This window comes from Geotrypetes seraphini, chromosome 10, assembly GCF_902459505.1.
Source record: "Geotrypetes seraphini chromosome 10, aGeoSer1.1, whole genome shotgun sequence".
Taxonomy (NCBI): Eukaryota; Metazoa; Chordata; class Amphibia; order Gymnophiona; family Dermophiidae; genus Geotrypetes; species Geotrypetes seraphini.
Window position 1 is genome coordinate 77,669,186 of NC_047093.1, and position 25,215 is coordinate 77,694,400.

Below are 25,215 nucleotides of genomic sequence, written 5' to 3' on the forward strand. Positions count from 1 at the left end.
TGGTTTTAGCCCCTTTTAACGTGTTTTTGTCAGGAAGTCAATGAATACCTAATCTTCAAACCCAATGTAAAAGGCTCTTGTGGCCCACATCGTTGTCCTAAAAACTCCTACCAGCATGCACCTGAAGAAAAACTGGCAGCAGCAGCCTTCATGTGTTAATTACACATGTGAAGCCTATTATACGTAGAAAGGGCACCTGCTGGCAGTAAAAATGAATAGAATCTGCCCTTCCTGTGCCGTAAGTAAATTGAAGGTTCATTTCTACAGGAGATAATAGTTTTCAGATTCCATTTCGTGTATCCCCGACCTGGGGATGTACTTAACATTTAAATCATCCACGGGGGAACAAACCTACTTCAAATTTACATGTTTCAGGCTTCTAGCTCTTCACTTAAAATGCTAGTTATCCCTGCTGGTTACTTATTCACCAGCACTGCAGAGATTTTTGCTTAAATGTAATGGAAGTCACAGAGAACAATATAATAAAGTTATTAGCATAGACTCACATTTCAAGGCATTTGTGGCTGCTGCTCAAAGCTATGATAGTGGATTCAAGGTGATAAAATTAGAATTTAATAATAATCTTTTCTTCTTTAAAGTTGTCGCCTTGGCTTGCAATTTTTAGTTTCTAAGTGGACATATACCCTTATTTGCTTATACACTCTCTCAAAAAGGTTGCACATGTAAGGTACCAGTTTATGTATAAAAAAAATATATTTAAAGCTATTTCTGAAAATTATAAGAATTTTAATAGTTAAATGACCAGGTTTTCTATACTGCTTTCATGATAACATTTACCTAACCTTTCTTCCTATTAGAGAAAAACAGGATGATTCACAGTCTGCTTTCAGTTTTTTTCAATGTTTAATAGCCTTATCTATATCACTTAAAATAAGTAAAAAATAACTAAATAAGATTACTGTAAATTATTCCCGTTATTTATTTTAAAGAACAGAGTTAATAGAACTGGTGCCTTGATATCTCTTCAGGTGAATGATACAATCGATGGCCCTTTCTTGGACTTTTGGTTGAATTTAAGAACCTGTACACTACAGGTGCTTGACTTCACTGAAGACACGATGATATAATAACCTATTGCTAAAATAGAAGAATGAAACCTCCTAAAAAAATGTATCAAGTTTATATTATCAGAGTCATTCTAAATCCACAATGGAACTGATGTCCTAGCTTGACAATCAGTTGTATAATAGAATTGCACAGATTGGCTTTAGATTTTACATACTCATTAACAACATATACAGCATCATTGGTGAAGTTGTAATTATTCTTATAAAGAGAATTTAGAATCTAGCTTTTTAATATTTCAACACAAGATGCGGGCTCATTTTTCTGTGTTTTTATAGTCTGTCATGTCAATGACATTTGATTAATATTTTTGTGTCTCGTGCAAATCTTTGTTGAAATTTTGTGGGGCCATGCTTTTTTTAAAAATAAGTATAATTTTTATTGGTACAAAATGAGAGCAACCAACTTCTCTCCATCCTTCCCATACCTTGTCCGCTCCCTTCTTACCTCTCGCTCCCTCTTCATGCTTCCTAGTCAGCTTTCTCTGTGCCCTTTCTCATTCTATGCCAGTATGGACCTCCCTAACATAACATAACATAACTTTATTCTTCTATACCGCCATAATCAAACAATTTCTAGACAGTTTACACAGAAGAAAGCTGGACAATCAGTGAAATACAGATAATTAAAATACAAGAAGTTTCTTAAATATGTTCAATGCAAAATTTTAATTAACAGTAATATCCACATTTAGGAAATGAATTTATCAAACAACGCTGACTTAATTACTTTTTGAAATGCACCTCTGACCCAATTTCTCTTCATACATTACCTTCCATCTCTGTAGTTCTACATTCACAGCCCTCAATCCCTCTTTCAAGACTGCATATTTTCATTCATCTCCTGTCTAATCCTCTTCCTCATATTTAGCTTTCCATACTTGACCTGGTATCAAAAGGAGAATATCAACATTTTGGACTGCTTCATTTTTGGCTGCCTTGGAAATATTGTTTCTTCCTTTTACTAAGCTGCGATAGCGGTTTTAGCGCATGCTAGACCTTAACGCCAGCATTGAGCTGGCATTAGTTGTAGCTACGTAGCGTTGGTTTAGCGCACGCTAAAATTCTTTGTACGCTAAAAACGCTATTGCAGCTTAGTAAAAGGAGCCCTTAATTCAAATTAGGAGATAGACATGGCCTGAGGTGCTGTCTCTGCCTTCTGACATTCTATCATTGTAGTTTAGGAAAAATCTAATGGGAAAGGAAGATTGGAATATGGAACTTGCTGCAAGGGAACTTCTATCTCTGACCACCTCAATTCTCAGGGATTCAATGAGAAGTGAGAAATTCTATGAGAATGGTGAGACTTTGTAACTTTTCCCACGACTATGGAATTACAGGAGACTAGGAGCCCTTAAAGAGAGAGTGAGTTTCACAAATTGTTTGCCACACATTTCTCTACAAAATTCCTAGATTTTTTTTAATGGTAATTTGATTCTTTTGATGATGTAGTAGGTATATCGAGATATATCATTTTGTAATATAGCAAATAATTCATCCCTATAATGACAGCACGGAAATGGAAAAAATAAGAACCTTACAATTTCAAGTATTTTTAGTGTTACAGGCTCACTGTTTTACATAAGAACATAAGAACATAAGAACTGCCATCTCCGGATCAGACCCATGGTCCATCGAGTCCGGCGATCCGCACACGCGGAGGCCCAGTCAGGTATACACCTGATGTAGTTTTAGTCACCCATATCCCTCTATGCCTCTCGTAAGGAGATGTGCATCTAATTTGCCTTTGAATCCTAGCACAGTGGATTCCTTAATAACCTCCTTTGGGAGAGCATTCCAGGCGTCTACCACTCGCTGTGTAAAGCAGAACTTCCTGGCATTTGTCCTGGACTTGTCCCCCCTTAGCTTCAAACCATGTCCTCTTGTCCGTGTCGCGTTGGAAAATGTAAATAATTTATTTTCCTGCTCTATTTTATCGATGCCTTTCAGCATTTTGAATGTCTCGATCATGTCCCCTCGCAGCCTCCTCTTCTCAAGGGAGAACAGTCCCAGTTTCTTGAGTTGTTCCTCATATTCCAAGTTCTCCATACCTCTTATTAGCTTCGTTGCTCGTCTCTGCACCCTCTCAAGCAGTTTTATATCCTTCTTTAGGTTGGGAGACCAATGTTGGACACAGTATTCCAAGTATGGTCTGACCATTGCTCTATAAAGCGGCATTATGACTTTCTCCGATCTACTCGTGATTCCTTTCTTTATCATGCCCAACATTCTGTTTGCTTTCTTTGCCGCTGCCGCGCATTGTGCCGACGGCTTCAGGGTCCTATCTATCAGTACACCCAGGTCCTTTTCTTGTTTGCTCTTACCCAGAGTTGCGCCTGACATTCTATACTCGTGTTCCTTATTCTTACTACCTAAATGCATTACTTTGCATTTCTCCACGTTGAACTTCATCTGCCATTGCTCTGCCCATTTCTCTAACTGATACAAGTCGCTCTGGAGTTCCTCGCTATCCTTCTGCGATCTGATTGCCCGGCATAGCTTTGTGTCGTCTGCAAATTTAATGATCTCACTGGATACTCCTTCTTCCAGGTCATTGATGTAAATATTAAATAGGATCGGCCCAAGAATCGAGCCCTGGGGCACACCACTAGTCACTTTCTCCCAGTCTGAGAACTTCCCATTTTCTAATATTTATTCATCTACAATTTTCAACCTTTCCAATTTCAATTATTTTTTCCAATATTTTCTCTTTCTCTGCCTTAACATTTATAGATACTATGGGGCTCATAATAATAATAAAAAAAAACATCTAAAAAGTGGCCTAAATGGGTACTTGGACGATCAAAAAGCCTGATCGTCCAAGTACCCATAACTAAAGCTGGTTTTAGATGTACCTAAAACCAGCTTAGACCTTTCCCCTGCCTCTAAGACATAGGCGTACAGCAGGTATAACCAAAACTTTAGGCAGGTTGCCTAGTCGGCACTTATACATTTTGATTTAGACCAAGCCAAAACAGGTATAAGTGCCATAAAAGGGCCTGCTGAGCTGATGGTGGCTGCCGTGATCAGCTCAGCAGCCCGGCAACCTACCCACCGCAACCATCGCAGCAGGAGAGATGACTCGTCTCCCCTGCCGCGATGGCGATCACCCCTCTACCCAAACTGCCGTGACATGCGGCAGGAGAGATGCCCAATCTCTCCTGCCACGGTTTGTGGCAGTTCGGGTAGAGGGGTGATCCCCATTGCATCAGGAAAGATAGCCAATCTCTCCTGCCACGATCCATCACCACCCCCCCTTCACAAGATCTGGCAGGAGGAAGCTCAACCCTTCCTGCCGCAATGCAGCCCCGTGATCAGCTGGAGCAGCAGGGAGACCAAGTTCTCCTGACCCGATGCAGCCCTGCATATGGCTGGGGCAGGAGGGAGCCCAAGCTCTTCTGCCCCGGAGACCTCCCTGACTCGATCGGGGCAGGAAGGAGGCCAAGCCCTCCTGCCCCGGAGACCCCCCTACCCCGCACGACCGCCCCCAAACCCCCGATCGGCCCACCGAACACCCTCCCACCCGCCAATCCCGTGACACCACCCCCCGACACCCCCCTTACCTTAAAAAAAGTTGGATGGACGGGTCCCAAGCCCATCCGTCCAGCAAGCCCGCCATCATCAGAATGGCGGGCCTTAGGACCTGATTGGCCCAGACGTCTCAAGGCCCAGCCACAGGAGGGGCTAAGGTGCCTGGGCCAACTGGAATTGGCCCAGTTGCCTTAGGCCCCTCCTGAGGGCAGGGCCTAAGGCACATGGGCCCAACCCAGCCCTGTTTTGTTCGCAAAAAGCTTGAATGCAGGTTGAGAGGCCCCGTGGTGGTTTTTTTTATCCAGGATCAGTTGCTGACTGCGTTCCTCCCCCCCCAACTTTGCGTGCATGTTCTTGTGGGGGTTTGAAATTTCAGTCCATCTAGTAGGACTGAGGAGCAGTCTTAAGAAGCAAACTATCCGGGTTTCTAGGCTTGTCTGAGGCAGAGGTTTTCTGGCTGCAAATTCAGCCTAAGCAGCTCCCAGCACCTGAATGGTACAGTGAGTACTGGCTCCAACAGCCTATGAGAGAAATCAAGGGGGTTCTCTAAAAGTAGTTGTTTCTGGGACTAGGGCTAGAGTCCCCCTACCTCTAAAATCTTCAGTACTTTCAGCAGGCTCATCTGTCCCGCCCTAGATATACCTATTGCACTAGAAGGGAAGATTAGGTACCTTGATAATCTTCTTTCTAGAAAATAGGCACATCATTCTTGCAGCCTACCCTGTCAAATGTTCATTATCCTGTTTGCTGTCTCAGACATGTCTATTACTGAATATCTTGTTTCTTTCCTCTGTCCTGTAGAGTCAAGAATAGAGGAGACCAATCCTATTATGAAGAGACCAGGGGGTATCTTTCAGAGTTCTAAGACTGTTAGTGCAGGTTGCATTCAGATTAGTGACTTATTCGTTACACCTCATTATGGGGGTCTTTTACTAAGGCGCGCTAGCCGATTTAGCACACGCTAAATGTTAATGCGTCCATAGAATATAATGGGCACGTTAGCATTTAGTGTGCGCTAAATCAGCTAGTGCACCTTAGTAAAAGACCCCCCTTATGTTCAAATATTTTATGATTATTTTGTGTTAAATGTTGTGATATGAGCAGAACAGACGACTTGTTTCTTGTTGAGACTCCCTGTACTCCTCCCTGTTATTTTTTTTTTTTTTCCTAGGGCTGACCATCTGCTTTGATATGAACTGAGGAGTTACAGGACAGCCCAGAGTGAAGGGAGGCGGAGCAGAAAATGCAAATGAAGCTCTCTACAGCACAAGCACAGTGGAGATGATCAAGATTGCTATAGCTGTTTTATTATTCAAATTCACACAGACTCAACACAAACGTATTTCATCCCTGGGGCCTGCATCCGGAGTCTTAATGGTTTTCAAAATGGCTACAAAAATGATGCTGTGTCTCTGAGTGTAAAGTAGTTTTAACTGTAAGGTGCATAGATTGATGTTTATGTCATATTTAGGTATATGTAAGTTATTTGTATCGCTGGTAGGCATACACATCTCAGTAGTTCAGATACTATGGAGACGTGTGTGTCTACCAGCAATATGAATAACTCATGTAGACCTCAATCTGACATAGACATCAATCTATGCACCTTAGAGTTAAAACTACTGTACACTCAGAGATACTGCATCATTTTTGTAGTTGTTTTGAAAACCATTAAGACTCCTGATGCAGGCTATAGGGCCGAAACACGTTTGTGTTGAATCAGTATGAATTTGAATAATAAAGCATCTATAGTACCCTTGGTCATCTTTACTGTATTTGTGTTGTACTTCATCTCGTGGAGGCTTTTCTCTTGTAATGAGGCTCTTTACATCAGATCTCACGATCAGAGATAACACAAACTACAGGTTCAAGAAGAGGAGACTGAGAGGGGACATGATCGAAACATTCAAAATACTGAAGGGAATAGATTTAACAGATAAAGACAGATTGTTCACACTCTCCAAGGTAGGGAGAACGAGAAGGAACTCTCTAAAGTTGAAAGGAGATTCCGTACAAACGTAAGGAAGTTCTTCTTCACCCAGAGAGTGGTAGAAAACTGGAACACTCTTCCGGAGTCTGTTATAGGGGAAAACACCCTCCAGGGATTCAAGACAAAGGTTGGACAAGTTCCTGCTAAATTGTAATGTATGCAGGTGAGGCTGGACTCATTTAGAGCACTAGTCTTTGACCTGGGGGCCGCTGCGTGAGCGGACTGCTGGGCACGATGGAGCACTGGTCTGATCCAGCAGCAGCAATTCTTATGTGCCTATTTACTATAAAGAAGATTATCAAGGTAAGTACCTAATCTCCCCATTATGTACACTTTAGGAAATTATTTAGGTAATAAACATTGAGCCATGACACTCTGATAGGTGTCTTGCAGCATGGCAGGGATACATGGTTGAACTCAAGCAAAACAATAATTTCCTTTCTAAATTTCCAGGAGGTGTTAACTATAATAATAGACAGGACAATGTTAAGCCGGGAGAGCCAACTTTAGTTTTGCATTTCTCAAAACTATGTACATTCTTTCTGGTAAAAGAATCTGTAGAAAAGGTAATTTTCAAGTTTATTAAAATTTGATACTGCCTTATTTAGTATTCAAGGCAGTTCTACAAAGTTAAAAATGCAAAGGAAACATAAAATGAGTAATACAACAAACCCTACAATAGACAAACATGAAACATTTAATAGAAACAATGACTGCCTGGTACAGGAGGTACAGGGAGTACCTTTGAGAACTGCTTCAGAGCCTACAGTAAGAAATATTATCAGATACTTTCCTTTCTCACATACCGTATTGTTCACTCTATAAGATGCACTCTTTCTTCCCCCCAAAAGTGGTTGGAAATAAGGGTGTGAACACCCCCCACACACACCTTACCTTAATTCCTCTGGTGGTCCTGCGCTGTAAGACAGGAACTTTCAGCCTCCTGCCCTTCCCTCCAGCTGACTCCCGAGCAGCAAAGTCAAAGCAGCGTAGAAGGCAGGCGTGAGCTTTTCGCCTTGTCCTGTGCCGCTCTGTGAATGGCTGCCGTCAGTTCTCGTGAGAACTGATGGCAGCCATTCATGGAGCAACATGGGAGAAGGCAGGAAGCAAAAAGCTCCTGCCTGCTTTCTGCGCTGTTCTGACTCTGCTGCTGCTGCTCGGGAATCAGCCAGAAGGAAGGGCAGGAGGCTGAAAGCTCCTGCCCTACAGCGCTGGACCACTGGAGGAATTAAAATAAGGGGGGGCCCTGCCTGGGAGTGGGGGGCCCTGCCTGCCTGCTTGCCTTGGGGTTGGGGTCCCTGCTGGGTGGGGGGGGCTCTGCATGCCCTGTCCCGGCCTACCACTAGACCATCAGATGGGGGACAGGGTACAGAGCCTGGCAGGGAGTGGGGACAGGGTGCAGAGCCTGGCAAGGTGTGTGAAGTAGGGTGCAGAGATGGCAGGGTGGCAGGGATAATTTGGCTCAGAATGTTTTTTTTCTTGTTTTCCTCCTCTAAATCTAGGGTGCATCTTAAGTTTATGGAGCAAAAAATATGGTAATTTTGAAACTTTCAAAAATAGGATCCTCTTTACTGAAGTACAGTAAGAATTTACACTTATGGGGTGTTAGTTTATGTGGACAAAATTACAGGATGTTAACTGCAGAACCTCAATAAAGCAGAGTAAATGTCACTACCACTCATAAACTGCATTGCAGATGATGCACCAATTCAAGGTGTGTTAACTTCTCTGTATTATCAGCAAAGTTAACAGAGTGTAATAACTACCTCCATCGTAACTGCACAATACAGTCCCTGCCCACGCTTCCTCCCCACCTTTCCATGTTAGCTGTTAATGCATCAGATATCACACATTGACTACGAAAGTGCCAACTGTTAGAATGCATTAATTGGTGTGTTAACAGGAAATGAAGCTTAGTTAACAGGCCCCATAGTGCATTGAAAAATGTTAATGGATTTATCATGCGCTTGAATATTTTGGATCACATAATAATAATGCAAAGCAAGCAAAGCATTTCATTATTATGCAAATTAAATAATGCAGCTTACGTTGAACTTGGCATGCTATGCTGTTTGTGGGAAAATAACACCAGCTCCAGGCATCATCTAAAATTGTGCTGTATAAATATTAATAGTGAGCCCTATCTCATCACCCCCCAAAAAAAATCCTCTCCCTGTCCTCAAAGATGCTTTTAAGATCCCCATTCCAAACTCTTCAGAGGCCAATCAGTGCCCCTCTCCCACAGACCCCTGACTTTCCTGTAGGCTTCTGGGAGCCCCGGGCTAATCCTTTGTGGTCTAATGTGTACAAGGCAGGAGTGATCTCCCATCACCCCTTCTTCTGTGGCCACAGGGCCACAATTGCAACCTCTTTTGGTAGACTTAGCTCTTTTTATGCGTTGTATTGTTTCCCAAAACTTTGTAATTTTATGACTATGTACATCGCTTAGAATTATGATTAAGCGATTAATCAAAATTTTATTAAACTTGAAACTTGAAACTACTACAAGGCATAGTGAGCTGCCCTTTTAAACCTGGAGATGCATTGGGATTGCTTCTGCCTCATACCTGGTAGACCCAGGGTGAGAGGAGGGGTTTCACTGACTGGTACTTTGAGGGGTGGGAAAGGGTTTTAGACTTGGGGGTTTTGTGATGAGGCCTGTTCAGGGGGGTTGGAGGTCTGCTATTTTTATGTATACACCTCTAGAGTCTTTAAGAACACTTCCTGAGAGCATCTGGCTGCATGATAGTGGTCTGATGTTCCTGGAGAGCTAAATAGTGTAGCTTGAAGGTTTATTGGAAGTTGCATCATTCTTTCATTGTAGGAGTCATTAACCTGCAGTACTTATCTGCAAATTAAGCTGGGATAAAGTTTGATATTTGACTGCAGCTTAGTAAATTCCCCCTTTATTTTACCTGAGGATTTTTTTATTTTCTTTTTTTTCTCTCACTTTCCAAAGACAAATGTGTACAAAAAGGTACAGTTAGAAGTAAAGTATTCCTTAACTTATCTTTTTCTGAAGGTCTTTGTGTTTTGCAAAGCCTCTTTGGCTAATAATATATGGTCTTTTCCTTCGCTTTTCTTTTTTTGAACATCGTTGTATTTTTTTTTTTTTTTTTTAACTTTTCACTTGTCTCTTCTGAGAGACCTATCATTCAGAGACACCATGAGTTTGTTTGTTTTTATCCCACATACTGGTCCGCATCTAGGTTGAGCACTTCACTAGTTTCTAACATTTGAAAACTAATTCCAGTATTGCTAATTTACCATTGCCTATGTTTCTTGCAGTGTTTTCACTAGATCCTGTGAGTTCGATTTACCAATGCTCCCAACTTAGACCAACTGGGGTGAGGGAACCTGAGCTGTGAAATTAAGGCAGGACTTTTGCTTTGTAGTTTAACCACAAACCACTCAACCATTTATGAATGAAATTCCTATGATCCTTGTTTGAGACAGTTGGACTTGGTTATCTCACTTATGGAAGGACTTGTCAACTAGTATTAACTTCTTGAAGTTAGGAGACTTGTGATCACTACAGTTTTATAAAGAACTTCCTGTGATTTTTCAGGTCTGTTCCCTTCATTTTACTGCACTCTTGTTATATTGTTCTGAGGTTCATAATGTCAACCTTTGAAGTGTTAAAGTTTCATTAGAGAGAGAGAGCTTCTTAAGCTTCTGTGGGTTTTTTTGTTTTTAAGGATTGGCTCTGTTATTCAAAGCATGATGGAAATAGTAATGAAGTTTATTCTCTGACTAGTTTGTTAAGAAACCAAATTTGCCTTTTTCCTTCTTGCAAGCTTATATTTTCTTTCAGAGAAATACTGTAAAACATATTGGTGTTGTATTATTGAACCTTAAGCTCAGAATAAAAGTATTCTTGCTTTTCTCACATAATTTGAAACTTATGATGACTGCAGTAGAACCTCATTCAGGTTATGAAATCCAATTTTGCCTTTTCGTTATAGCTTGTATAGAAATAAAGGCAAAAATAAATCTAATTGTAGACTAACAATAATATTTCACATGTTTATTTGTTGGACTAACTTAATACACTTCTTCAGATACACTGTGAAATCATATAAAACTTGCTTATATAATAATTACCTTTACTTAAATTAAGGTTTTTCTGTGCTAGTGATGCTCTTTGCCAGCTTATACTACATGGTTTTGAGTTATAGCTCACTTTGTCACAGATTGGCCCAGATACAATTTGGGATTAGTTTTGCAATTGCTGTCTTCATGAAGAATGGTTTGGTTTCTTAATCTGTCAGTCTGATATGGCTAAGAGCAAATGGAAAAATAATGCTCAGCCTTGCTGTGGAGGAGCTGTCTGATTGTTGTGGTTTGAGGCCGAGTGCTTGGGGTTTGTGTGTGTTGATAGGGGGGTTTGGTATTTCAAAATGTCAATTGTGATGGGCATCCACCCCTTGGCAAAATTTGCTGTCATAGTTTTCAAGTGCTGTTTTTCTGCTTGCTATGTTTTTCTGCTTACTTTGATCCTGGTTGTATGTCCCTTTGCAGTTGCTAATAAAGACAATTAAAAAAAAAAAGAAAACTCTTAAACTATTTCCAGTAGCCCTCTGGTTTAGATTTCTTTTGTTTGCCTTTCTCTTAGACTGAATACTGGTGGACCAAACTCATATCCTTTGTAATAAGGGAAAAGGATTAGGACTTATATACTGTCTTTTTGTAGTTTTACAACCACACTCAAAGCGGGTTACATATAGGTACTTCAATCATTTTTCCTGCCTGTCCCAGTGGGCTCACAATCTATCTAATGTACCTGGGGGCAGTGGAGGTTTAAATGATTTGCTCAGGGTCATAAGGAAGAGCAGGGGGTTTCAACCCTCAACCTGCGGGTACTGAGGCTGTGGCTCTAACCACTACGTCACACTGATAAGATATTGATGTCATACAGCAGCATCTCATTGTCTTTTTACCAAGCAATGCAACACATTTTCAATTGTTTAGAGGTGACAAATCCATTTTGTAGTAGCTTCCTCCCCCATATCTTTTCCAATACAAGTACAATCAAGGTGTAAATTGATCTTGTAGAGTTTCTCAAACACTAAAATGATATTTATTCAATCTTTTTCATCCCTATATTGGTGTTGAAAAATATGATGGCATTACCGTATTTTTCGCTCTATGAGATGCACTTTTTCCACCCCAAAAAGTGGGAAGAAAAAAGTGTGCGTCCTATGAAGCGAATACCCCAATCCCCCCTTTACCTTATTTAGGCCGCTGCCACTGCTCGCCTCTCACCCGCCACCGCTGCTGCTGGTTGCTCACTGCAGCCGAAAATAGAGGAAGAAAAAGGCTAGGCAGGCACAGCGATTGCATGCTGCCGGCCCAGAAGCGTTACTGCTGATGTCAGAATCGACGTCGGGAGTAAGGCTTCTGGGCTGGCGGTGTGCAATCGCTGCACCCACCTGGCCCTTCCTAGCAACTCCTTCTGTTCCGGGTGCCACGCTGAGCCAGTAGTCCCACCCCACCCACTTCTGCTGCTGCTTCGTCGTTGACGTCGGGGGTAAGGCTTCTGGGCCGGTGGCATGCAATCGCTGCACCCACCTGGCCCTTCCCAGCAATTTTTCTTCGTAGGGGGTGCAAAACCACTGTAGGGAGTGAAGTGCCACTGGGTCCCTACTCATCCCTCGCTCTCGGGCCGCTCTCAGTGCTTTAGATAGTAGCCCCCCTGCTGCTGCTGCTTCGTAAACATGTTCTCACAGCGGCAGCAGCGGGGGGCAATTAAAACCAGCATGCGTGCGGGCAGTCTTGGGGGGGGGGGGCGGAAGAGGACAGGCTGGAAAGCAGTGAGGGGAACATAGGAGGAAGAAAGGGACAATTGTTGGGCCTGAGTTTGGGGATGGGAAGATGACCAAGGCAGTGAGGGGAACATAGGGAGGGAGGAAGGGACAATTGGGCCTGAGTTGAGGGGGGGGGAGATGGCCAAGGCAGTGAGAGGAACATAGGAGGGAGGGAAGAAGGGATAATTGTTCGGCCTGAGGAAAGAAAGAAAGAAAGAAATCACCAGACAACGAAGGTAGTAAAAATGATTTTATTTTCAATTTAGTGATCAAAATGTGTCAGTTTGGAGAATTTATGTCTGCTGTCTATATTTTGCCCCTATATTTGTCTATTTACTGCAATGTTACTGAAGTGACATTGCATATTTTAAAAAGTCATCAGCCTTGACATCTGTGCCCTGTCCCTGCCCGCCTTGTGCCCTGTCTAAGCCTACCACTAGACCACCAGAGGGGGGACAGAGTGCAGAGCCTGGCAGGGAGAATTTGGTTCAGAATGTTTTTTTTCCTTGCTTTCCTCCTAAATTTAGGGTGCATCTTATGGAGTGAAAAATATGGTAAATCTTGTTTTTTCTGCAAATAGTTCTACTTAGTTTGGAATATAAATTGATTTAGATTCTTGTTGCTGTAGATTTATATAAATGGATATATGTTGGATTTTTTAATACAATTTTCCAGTTTTGTGGACTAGCTTAGGCCGTGTCTCTTTCATTATAAAATGCAGCCAAACATCATACAAGTTTGAAAACTATATGTCACTGTATCAGACGAAATGGCAAACATAAGCACAGTAATTCCAGATACTGCTGTCAATGAAGATGCATCTGGAAGAAAATCAAATGCTTGCATGTCACTTTTTGTGTTGGACTAGATTGGATTTAGACCATATAAAGAAGATGTTTTAGAATGCTGTTTTAATTTCAAATATAGCATTGGTGTCCAGTTGGAGCCCACTCTTAATCACTTTCTATAGCTTGGTAGTAATTATAATTGTTATTGGCTTTATCTGAGGCATGCATGTTTGAGGTAAACAGGTATAAAAATTTTATCATGAATTTAAATGCTTTTAATAATAAATTCCAAAAGGAGTTATATAATTTGGGGAAAATGGGGGTAAATTTCTGTATTGCTCTAAATTTCTTGCAAATTGGTTAACCTTTCTGTTCTCTAGCTGTAACTGAATATGGTTTTCATGCAGAATAATTATACCATTCTTACTGAATCGCCTGATTATGCCTTCAGTTAATTTCATTAGTTCTGAGATTCTTAATTAAACACATTATTCTTTTTTGTCCACTTTTTTGATTAACTGTGGAAAATCTGAAGATTGACACAATACTGTTAATTAAATTTAATGGATCTGAGTTTTTATATAACCTGGGTGACAGGCTGCACTTCTGGACATATTAATAAATGGCCAGTTTTCTGGAATCCTGCACCCTTCCTGCTTCCTTTCATTATGCTGGCCAAGATTTTACAAGATGAGACATGTGTAGTCCTAAAACTTCCTGCCGGCATTCAGACTTTGTATTTTTGACATTGAAGCTGTCGTGTTCCTGAAGCTACTTAATTAGAAACACATTCATTTCAGTGTGTATCAGAGAAGACTTGGACAGCAGAGCCAGTCACATAGTGAAGCAGGAACATTTGTGCGGCTTGCAGCCAGACTAGTGGTTTACTCTTTTGAACAACAATGTAGGGCATTTCCTTATCTCTCAAAATTAACCACAAAGAATGAACGCATAGCAGAAAACTTCCACTTACTTTACACAAGACTTAGCACGTGTTTGGTTCAAAGTTTTCTGTAAATTCTATTATCTTTACTTCCTCTTTGTAATTACATATTTCTTCAAAGTTTATTACCCCTTGACTCTTTAATGTAATACTTGAACTTTGGTTGTAACATTAATCTTTTAGGAGTTCTCAGCTATCCTTATTATAACAACATTATTGCTGAATGATATACTAGTCAAGAGTGTGTAAGAAGTACAAAAATGTTTATTTTAGGAAGACTTAGATGAGTCTATATCCTTCCCTGAGGCTGCATGAAGCAGCTTAATGTTCCCTAGTTGTGGATGACACTCAACATTGGGTTGTTCCATCTAGCTTTATTTTTGCAATTGGTAGGTAGTCTTCAGTTAAATTGTAATAGCATTATCTTGTCACTTAAATTACACATGGTAAGTGGTATTCAATACTGAAAATGCTACTTCATGGTTATGGTCTTTAAATTGTGTGGCTTCCATTTTTGTGTTTTCACTGATTACTTGTATTGTTAGATTTTGAGCAAATTCAGATAGGGTGAAAAAGAAATATGTAAATAAAGATCCTTAGTATTTTACAAATTAATATCTAATAGAGCTTAGGATAGTATGTTAGAACTAATGAAATTATATCAATGCTGTTCTCAAAAAAGAGTATGCAATAAATCAGATTCTAGTGTCAGAATTTGTATTTGTAACGCTGAACTCAAGAGAGGTTAGGACTGGTATAAGCTAAAGGATCTCTAGGGGAGAGGAAGAGAAAGTAGAGTGCATAGATATGCAGACTAGATAGGCCATATAGTCTTTATCTGCCTTCATTTTCAATGTTTCTATGAGGCACTGTAGAAAAGCTACTGGAAGAATTTTTTAAAAAATATTTATTTATTTATAAGATTTCAAAATAATTTTCCAAGCATATAATCTTTAACAGAAAGTATGATTAAGGTTTAATAATACAGGAAATGACATTTATAATGAAATAGAAGAAAAAAAAAATTGTTTTACTTAATCCCACTCAAGTCCTCAAATCAGAATCCAAGATGTAAATGATTGGTATTATGCAAAGTTATGGCATTTTGTAGCCATGATTTTTAAGGTTGGTTTGTACATTCATTTTATTATGTTTCTGTTTTAAAACTATGTATGTAAATTCTGTAAACCGTTTAGTTGTAAACGGTATAGAGTTAGACAATTTTAAAATAAATTTAAAAAAAATAATTAATAAGGAAATATCTATACAGAGGAAAAATATATCTCCTGCTAGGCATGAAGCCAAATTTATTCTTCAGAAGTTATTACTCCCTAGTTTTCCAGGCGTCTTAGAGATAAGAAACTGGTCAGTTGAAACGGAACAAAGAAAACATATTTTAAGGAACAATACCTAACTATACACTTGCATGAGTAACAAATAAAAAATACACCTCCAATCTGGGTCACCCCAGGCTTTAACATAAGGAACTGGTGTCTCCTTTTCTGTGTTTCTTTTGAAACATCCAGGAATATCTGAATATTCAACCCCAAAAATTCCTTAGATCTATTTTTGAAAAATAATTTCAGAATCCAATCCTTATCTGGGGATTTTGCAACAGTAATTAAGAGAGTAGCTGGTCTAGCGACTTCTCTATCTGAAGTTTCTAAAATTGTAGTAACATCTAATGGAGTTACTTGATGGTCACAGTCCAAGTTCTGTTGGTCTTGAGCCATTATTGGCAATGTAAGGGAAGGTAGTAAGTCTTCTGATATTTTAAGAACTTCTAAAAAGTATCGTTTCACCATATCTCTAGGAGGTACTTTTTCCCAAGAAGGAATCTTGGGAAAATTTAACAAACTTAAGTTATTAATCCAACTGCTATTTTCAAGAGCTTCCAGTTTTCTCCTCAAAATAATGTTACCTTTGACTATTAAATCTTGATTTTGTTTAACTGTTGTAACTTCTTTGTCCATTTGAAATCTTGTTTTAAAGTATTAATCTCTTCTTTCTGTACTTTCAATTCTCTATTTAAGTCCTTTACTTGTGGACTGAGATAATTCCCTAGATTCACAACCAAATCCCAAAGGGCATCTAGTGTGACCTCTAGAGGTTTAACGACCATAAATACAGCAGCAGCCATAGTTAGAGATTGTTCAGCTGCTTGTTTTACCTCTTGAATACCGTACTCCTCCTTAGCTTGCGATATGCCCACCACAGGTTCTTTCCCTGAGCTTAAAACACTCTGAAGGATCTCCAATGGCGAGCTCTCTGAGATACTGGCCTCTCAGGGTGAGAACACTTCCTCCTCGGGTGTGCTCTCATCTCACGGTGAGCTAGCTCCCTGTGGCAACAGCTGTGAAGGCGGGGTTTTGGCGTCAGGGCTCAGAGTCATGTCAAGCCCTGGGATGTTTGCCGTGGCATTACTCCCTGCCGGCGTTTCCAGCGGGCAATTCCTCGACTGTAGTGGCTCATGGAGATGTCTAAGAAACTCATCTATTGTAGCAAGAGGGGCTTCTAAGCGCCAGGAGGCTCTACTGACACGCTTTTCCCCCTTCTCTTTGGCAACAAAAACGGAATTCACACTCCTTGGCAGCGGAAAACCAGAGAAGAAATCAAAGACATCTTTCCAGCAGTCAGGCAGTGGCGTCCATCTTGGATCCTGTTTCTGCAATGAAGAATTTTAAAAATAATTTGAACAGTTTCAGTATGATTTTCTATGAACTTTCAACATTCCTTCTAGTGTAGCATAAATACAATTTTATTTTCAGACAGGCAATAATGCCTTTAGCATTATTAATTTTTATTTCTGACAAATTATATGAAGTTTGGTCATAGGAATGTATTAACAGTGCCAGACATTATATTGGCAGAGACCCGTTCCCTCTAAGCTGAGCAGGAGTCCTCCACCCACAGTCTCACCAATAGAGGGTGCTGTTTTACTGTCACATTTTTCAATTGTGAGGGACAGGCAAGTTCTGCAGGACTCCAGGGAGCATACCTGTCCTTAGCGACTGAAAATATTCCACCCCCTAGTGGTAGCAATGCAGCTGGAGGACAAAGTTTATTAGTTTTTAATATCCCGATCATAAAACAAATATCTGACCGGTTAACAATAAAAAAATTTAAAATAGGAGAATAAGAACTAGTTAATAGTGTATTAAAGTATGTTGGAGAAAATATATTAAACATATACAGACAAACACGACCGTGAGGATAAATGGGAAGGAAGGGAAAAGTTACATAATATTAGAAGAAATGACATAGTGGGAAGGGAAAAAACATGAAGGATAATTGTGTATGATGTTATGATATGCGCTAGATTTGTATAAGTTGCAGAACCTCTCAAACATGATAAAACATTGTGCACACATTTAGAATGCACTAAAGACATTTGCTAACCATGAAAATTAAAGGGAGATCTTGTTAGTCTAAAGTTATTTCATTAAAAGGATTAAACAGCAATTTCATTATGTAAAGGTGAAAGGAGTGCTCCCTACTGCCTACTCGATTATGATTATAAGAGATGAAATATAATGAAAATATACTGCAGTATATTAGTACGGCAGTTAATGTGCTTTTAGATGGGTTAAGCACCATCTACAGATGTAAAAAAAAGCTTATTTACATGCCTGAGTTGGATACTTGTACTGTATTCCTCTTGTGACCTGGAGCGAGTCATGCCTCAGGTACAAACTTAGATTGTGAACCCTCTAGGGACAATAAATACTATATATGAATATAACTCATCCTTAGCTACTACTGCAAAAGACATGAGCTAAATATAAAAATTATAAAAGTAGCAGTTTTAGAAAAGGCATTACTTGTGGGCAGGTAGTAGCAGGAAGAATTTTTGGGGTGTGTCATGAGCATAGTTAGGGTGGATCTTCAACGTGCACATATATTCTGTGTTTTACAGTGGCCCTAGACGTATAAGTTGGTAAATTTCCACATTGACATTTACATCAGCTTTCTAAAGGGGTGGTGGGGGGGGAATTTTAAAGCTCAGCTCTGTAATTGGCTTTCTTCAGGCATTTAGTTTTGCAAGATCCATCACTTACATATATGTGTATAAGTAGCAAAATTGCTATTTACATCTACAAGGCTCTGATAGATGCCATATTTTAAACATTTATTTTATAAAATGGCTTCTTTTGATGTGTGTCCTGCAAAATAAACATTTGGGTAGTTTTGGTAACACCACGGGGCCCTTTTAGAAACATGAAGGCAGATAAAGGCCAAATGGCCCATCCAGTCTGTCTATCCACAGCATCCATTTACTTTTACTAAATTATGTTAATATTTTTAACTACCATGACTTAATAAGAGATTTTACCTTGAGATAGCTGAATCTACTACGGGTATTCCCACTCTTTTCTATTACAGGCTGTCATTAACATTCAGCACCTCTACTATAGGAGGCTGTAAATGGTCCTGCATTAGGCCTTCCACATCCACTCTTTCCCCATGCCATGCCCCCTGACACAAGAAACACTTAAGAGCCAGATTCTATAAATCGGCAGATGCCTTTAAAAAAGGTGCCTACCACATGCCAATCATACTTAGGCACTGTTTAAAGAACATCTAACACAAAACTTAAGTGCCGGTAATGTAGGCCAGGATTTTTCTGGCCTACATTGCAGGTGCCTCCGTTCTTTTCTGTTATGTTTACTTGGGATTCCATATGTTAGGTGATCAATCTATTCATGTGAACTGGGTTGCAAAAGTGTGATACTTATCAGCTTTCAGCACCTCCCACATTGTCAGTGGAGTGGAGTGCTCCCTTCAGTTTTTCTTTCATCAAGTGAACTGTGCAGAGGTGTTTCTGATCTGCTTTGCTTAGTTTTTCTTATTTTCGGCTTTAAATTAGTTTTTTTCTGAAGCTTTGGTGCCCTGAGACTCTATATTTGGGGATTCTCTGCCTGGGAAAGCGGGGTTCATTCCCCTGGGAGCTAGGTCACCTTCAGAATTTTTAAGTGGCTTGAGCGCAGGCTATGGGTGCCCTGAGTAAATAACCTCGAGCTGTCAGGGAGTCAACTGTGTAATTTGCCTCTCCCATCATGCTTCGAGGTCCGTGGGGATGGAGGTCTTGGATGGGATTGGTCCAACTGTCATTCTGAAGACTTTTCCAGCTGCAGAGAAAGCTGACAGGCAGGCACTTTCACAGAACTGTAAGTACAGTCCCATTATTTCCTATGGGAAAATTGTGTGTGTGTGTGGGGGGGGGAGAGGGAATTTAAAAAAAATCATTTTGATGGTTTCTGGGGTCAGGGTTGAGGTTTCCCACCTCCAAAACCCCTATTAAAGCATTTTTTATTTTTCAAAAAAAGTCTCCACAGGGTGCAATATTTCTGGCGGTGGCCATCTTGGATTTTAAACAATATTTTTTTTCTGAAGCCTCTGTCTGCCTCAAAACCCCTTGATTTTTAGAAAAATTGACAGGGATGGACTCTTCAGGGTGTATTAGCAACATTTAATGTGAAATTTGTGCCGCATGGCCAGCAGAGGAGCGTCCATGCACCATGTGCCGCAGCACGCACGAGAAAGGAGCGGGAGCCTTGTGCTTAACCCTATATGTGTCCTCCAGGTCTGGGGAACCACTGTGGGTCTGAGAAATGTGTAAAAAGTCCTGTCTGGAGCCCAAATTTTGTGAAGATGTGAAAAGCAGACACGTGGAGTCCGTGGAAGCCACAAAAATCCACTCAGAGGTTCTGCAGGGTTCATTTATCTCCCCTGCACTAGGCTCGTCTCCAGAATTTGTTAATCTCATGTGAAGAGCATTTTTAATGAAACCAAGGCAGGTGGCACAGTCTACAAGCACAAAATGACTCAGATAAAGTGAAAAATCAATGATGATAAATGGTAACACTTTCACATAAATTAATGTATGATGTCAAATTGTGTAATGCCAGAACAGCACAGGCTCCACAATGCATTAAATGGAAGGAAAAAGCCTCAGAAAAGGGCCCTCCCACCTCCACAAGCGTGGCTTATTATGGGTGGTTGAGCGGTCACCTCATTGGCAAAAAACCTTCCTCAACGTTGAAAAAGCTCTGTGTTGTGCTGAGAAAAACTCAAAAAGATAGATGAAAAAATTCTCAACTTATCTTCAGCTGATCAGTACATCAACGGTGGCCAGCGTTTCACAAATCTCCTGCCTCAGGGTGTAGCGCGACCGATCAGACTGGAACCAAACAAAAATAGCACATTGTTAAAAAGTTTCTTATATTCCAGGCGCTATTTTCAATAGCTACAATAAAGCCCACAAGACATAACTTTAAAGTGGGACACTGAACGCATCTCCTGCATCCTAAGATGGCTCATCACAGACTTGCATTGAATTTGAATGCTCCTGGTGAGATTATATCATACCTGGAAGTGGCAACCCATCATTTCTAAGATGCTGTTGCTTCAACATGCTAACAGACTGATGGTCAAAGAAGTGAAAAACATATTTCAACCCATAATAAAGTGCTGAATGAGTGCAATAATAAAGTATTACATAAGTTCAATGAAGGATGAAAAATTTTTTCAGTGTGAGTCTGTGAGGAGCCATCTTAGGATGCAGGAGACGCATTCAAATCTTGGCTCTCTTAGAGATGCCAATTCCTATTGCTTGGCATTACCTTCAGATGTTGGGCTCCATAGCAGCCTCTCTGGAGGTTGTTCCCAGGGCCAGGCACACATTTGGCCTTTCCAGGATGCTCTTCTATTTTAGTGATCCCCTCAGAGGCATTCTCATTAGATGTAGCTCTCTTGGCCAGGGACAGTGAAGAACAATTTACGCTGGTGGCTTCAAGAATACTTCTTGTCAAAGGGCATTCCTCTCGAAATCATGGAGTGGGTGACTCTCACAACCAATGCCAGCCTCTTCGACTAGGGAGCCCATTGTGGGGTCCACTCAATTCAAAGCCAGTGGACTCATCATCAGAAAGGGTAGTCCATGAACTATCTGGAGCTCTGAGCCATTCGGCTAGCATTGAAAGCTCTAGAAAAGGTCTTTGAGGGAAAGTTGTAAGAGTGTTCACCCACAATACCACAACAGTAGCATATGTGAACAGAGAAGGAGGCACCAGAAGTGCTCCCTTATGTCTGGAAGCTCAGATGCTCTTCTGGCGGGCAGAACACTGCCCATATGGCCCGAATGGAAAATGTTCAGGCTGACAATCTCAGTCAGCAGTTCTTGGACCCAGGGGATTGGTCTCTATCCCAAAGGGCATTCAGTTTCATTGTGCACTGCTGGGGCAGACCGGTAATGGACTTGATGGCTTCTGTCAAAAACTCAAAAGTGAAGCACTTCAGTCAAAGGGAATAACAAGGGAGCTTAGGGTTGGATGTGTTGGTTCAGCCCTGGCCCAGCCAAGGACTTCTTTATGTCTTCTTTCCTTGGCCCATGGTGGGCTGGGCCATCCACAGGATCACAACTCATCCAGGACTTGTGATCTTAGTGGCCTCAAACTGGCCTTGCCATCTGTGATATGCTGACATAGTATGTCTACAGCAGGACGGGAACCTCAAGCTCCCTTTTCATCGCAGACTCCTCAGTCTGGGGCCAGTCCCCATGGAGAATCCACAGCGCTTTGATCTTATAGTATGGCTCTTGAGCGCTCGGCCCTAGTTCACAAGAGATATTCAGACATGGTTATTGCCACTCTAGTTCAAGCTAAGAAGCCTTCAACTATGGCGGCCTATGCCAAAGCTTGGAAGACTTTTCAACAATGGTGTGAAAGGGACCCGGGTGGAATTGCTCCAAATCTCCAATTCCGGTTATTCTTGCTTTCTTATAGACTGGGCTGGAAAAAAGCCTTGCAGTGGCTTCCCTCAAGGTGCAGGTGGCCGGCCTTTCATGCTTTAAGGTGCAAAGTGGTAAGGTTTTGCTGAAGGCTCACCCTGAAGTGGGGTCTCCGCTAAGGCATCCTTTCCCATCATGGAATCTTAACACCATTTTAATGTACCTTACTAAAGCCCCATATGAACCACTCAAAGATTCATCCCTTTTGGATCTCAGGTAAGACAGTGTTCCTGGTGGCGGTAGTCTCAGCAAGAGAAATCAGAATTATAAGCTTTCTCCTGTAGAGAACTTTTTCAGAATCACGGAGACAGGTGTAGCTCTCTGAGCTGTTCCCTCCTTCTTTCCGAAAGTTGTATCTGATTTTCATGTCAATGAGAAGGTTCATCTGCTTGCTTTTCAACTTACAGGCTCAGACAAGCAGGATAGGATATTAAGGAAACTGGATGTGCAAAGAGTTTTTCTTCACTACTTGGAAAAGACCAATGACTTTAATCTTTCTGACCATCTGTTTGTGCTAACCAGCTAGTCCAGGTGTGGCAGACTTGTGTGAAAGGCCTCTATATCCAGATGGATTCACATGGTCATTTTGTCAGCATGCATCGCCTGGGGTAAGAAGCTGCCAGTTTCTCTCAAGGTGTACTCGACCAAGAGTGTCACATCTTCATGGTCGGTGTCTCGGGCAGTTCCTCTCACAGAGATTTGTAGAGCAGCTACTTGGTCTACTCTGTATACCTTTACAAGATTTTACAAAGTGGATGTGGCGCGAGAGGACACTGTCTATGAGTCCTCGGTCTTGCGGGCAGGTTCTTCTGTCACACCCTAGTCGTCAGTTATTACGTTTGGTACGTCACCTAATGTACAGACTCCTGAGTAGATGTAACAGTATGGAAGATTAGATTCTTGTCTGGATAATCATCTTTCTGTTAATCTTTTCAGGAGTCTGTATGGCCTACCTTCAGTATATCCTGTTTCGTCTGCTTTCCTGCCTCAAACATTTCTAGATTCCAGGCCTGGAATTCTTATCCTGTCAACTAGATGACTAAATGTAAAGAAATACTGTATAAATAAGTGTATTCCTCAGCATCTTGTTTCTTTGATGTTAGTGCTTGTTGTACATAGCAGGTTGGTTCTCTATTGCTGCTATGTTTTAAATTCTTGTAGATCATTGTTGTTATTTTTTTCTAAGTTAAAGAGCAGAACAGAATTGTATGATGTCTGCGGGAAAGTTCCCCATACCCCTCCTTTTTTGTTTTCTATTTCAGTAAAGCTCAATTGCTTTGGGATGTAACTGAAGGGGGTACTACACTCCATTGGCAATGTGGGAGGTGCTAAAAGCTATAAGTATTACACTTCTACAAAACCCGGTTTGCAGGAATGGATTGATCACCTAATGTATGGACTCCTGAGAAGATTATCAGAAAAAAGATTATCCATGTAAGAATCTAATCTTTCATTCAGAATAATGTCTAATAGCATATATCTCTGTCTCCAATCCCAAAATTCCCATTTAGGTGTTAGGTGCCATTAGGCGCCATGCAATAGGTGCATACCTTTTATAGAATCAGGTAGGCGCTAGTGCTGCCCGATTCAGGGAAAAATTTTTCGATTAGATTCACTTTTTCCTCCCAATTGGGAGTTGTTGTTTTTTCAAACGTCCTGGCGGTTTTACTGTGTAGCCCCTTCACCCACCCCACCCCCTTTGCCCTCTCCTATCCACGCTGGTGCTGTGGTGTAAATAAAATAAACAAAAACGACATTTCCTCTCTCTGTTACGTCCTAGCTCACGTTCACAGTCTAACACCAGCTCTGGCAGGATACATGTTTCAAATCTGACATATTGTAATTACAAAACAGAAAATAAAATTATTTTTTTGCCATTTGTTGTCTGGTCAGTATTCAAATCATGTCTGTCCTGGGCTCTGGTTTCTGCTTGTCTTCTGATAACTTGCTTACCATGGTTTCCTGCTCATTGGAAATTTTCTTCTTTCTCTGTGCTCACCATTCATCTTCCATCTCTGTCCTCCCCTTCCCTCCCCCAGAGGTCTGGCATCTTTCCTTTTTTTGTCTCCATCCCTAAGTCCAGCATTTCTGTAATGACCAATTTCCCCCCCCCCCCAAATCCTCCAGCTACACCCCCTCTCCCCCTGCGATCCTCTCCTCCATGGGATCCGATAAGGCAGAACACTTGCACTCTTCGGGCCACTGATAGCATGAGTGAAGCTTTCCCTCTGCTTCATGCCTAAGTGGGACCAGGAAGCAGTAGCAGAAGGAAAGCTTCCAGCCGCAAACCAAGAAGCAGTAGCAGAGGAAAAGATTACAGCTGCGGAAGGCAGTGTGTATTTCACTCATGCTACCAGCGGCCCAAAGAATGAAAGAGCGGCTGCAGCGATGGATCCCACCATCCCCAGATTCACCATCTTTCCTCAACTACCCTTTCATCCAGCATCTCTCCCTCCTTCCCCACCACCCCGGTGTCCACCATCTCTTCCTTTCTCTTTCCAACTTCCTTCCTATCCAGTATTTCTGTCCCCCTCCCTCCCTTTCTTTTCCTTCCCTCCATCCCATTGTCCTACATCTACCTCTCCTCTGTTTTCAGACCCATTGTTTCTTCACCTTCACCTCCCCCCCCTCAGTCTGGCATATGCCCCTCTCTTTGGACTTCTAATAGCTACACCAGGGCCCCCCCCTCGAAGGCTGCCATGCTTCCCCTTCTCTCCACCGTCATCCCCCCTGGCCTCGCGCTCTTACTTTAAAAACTAAGTATGGCCTGCAGAGGATTGATGGTGCTATAGTGATTTTAGCATGCTGCCAGTGGTCTCTGCTGCACATTCCTTCTGCTGCGGTTCCACCCCTCCACTAACTTGACATCCTGTTTTGGTCTGGGATGGACCACAGCAGAGGGAATGTGCAGCAGAGGCCAACAGCAGCCTGCTAGAATCGTTTCAGCACTGGCAATCCTCTGCAGGCAATAATTAGTTTTTAAAATTAGACCGGAAAGTCAGGGGGAAGCCAGACAACGGTAGAGATAAGAGGAAAACATGCTGGCCTTCGGGGAGCCCCCTAAAGATGTGGGGCTGAGGGTAATGTGTCACTCGAGTCCCCAAAATATTGGGGGTGCTCTGGCATCCACAATGCTGGCGTCTATGCCCCTATGCAGCACTTCCTAAAGCAGAAGCAGCAACAGCAGTAGATGGCCAGTAAGAGGCAGTGCTTAGGACAGACTTTTCACTGTCAGAGCGCTGCCACTCCTGTTTTAGGAGGCCCGAAGGTATGTAGGGAGGA

At 41.5% G+C, this 25,215-nt stretch overlaps 1 protein-coding gene across 4 annotated transcripts in view; it reads left to right on the forward strand.

Annotated features, from left to right (window-relative positions):
- Nucleotides 1–25,215, forward strand: part of DENND1A (DENN domain containing 1A) — a 994,598-nt gene that overhangs the window by 481,874 nt on the left and 487,509 nt on the right. The gene's annotated exons all lie outside the window — the stretch shown is intronic.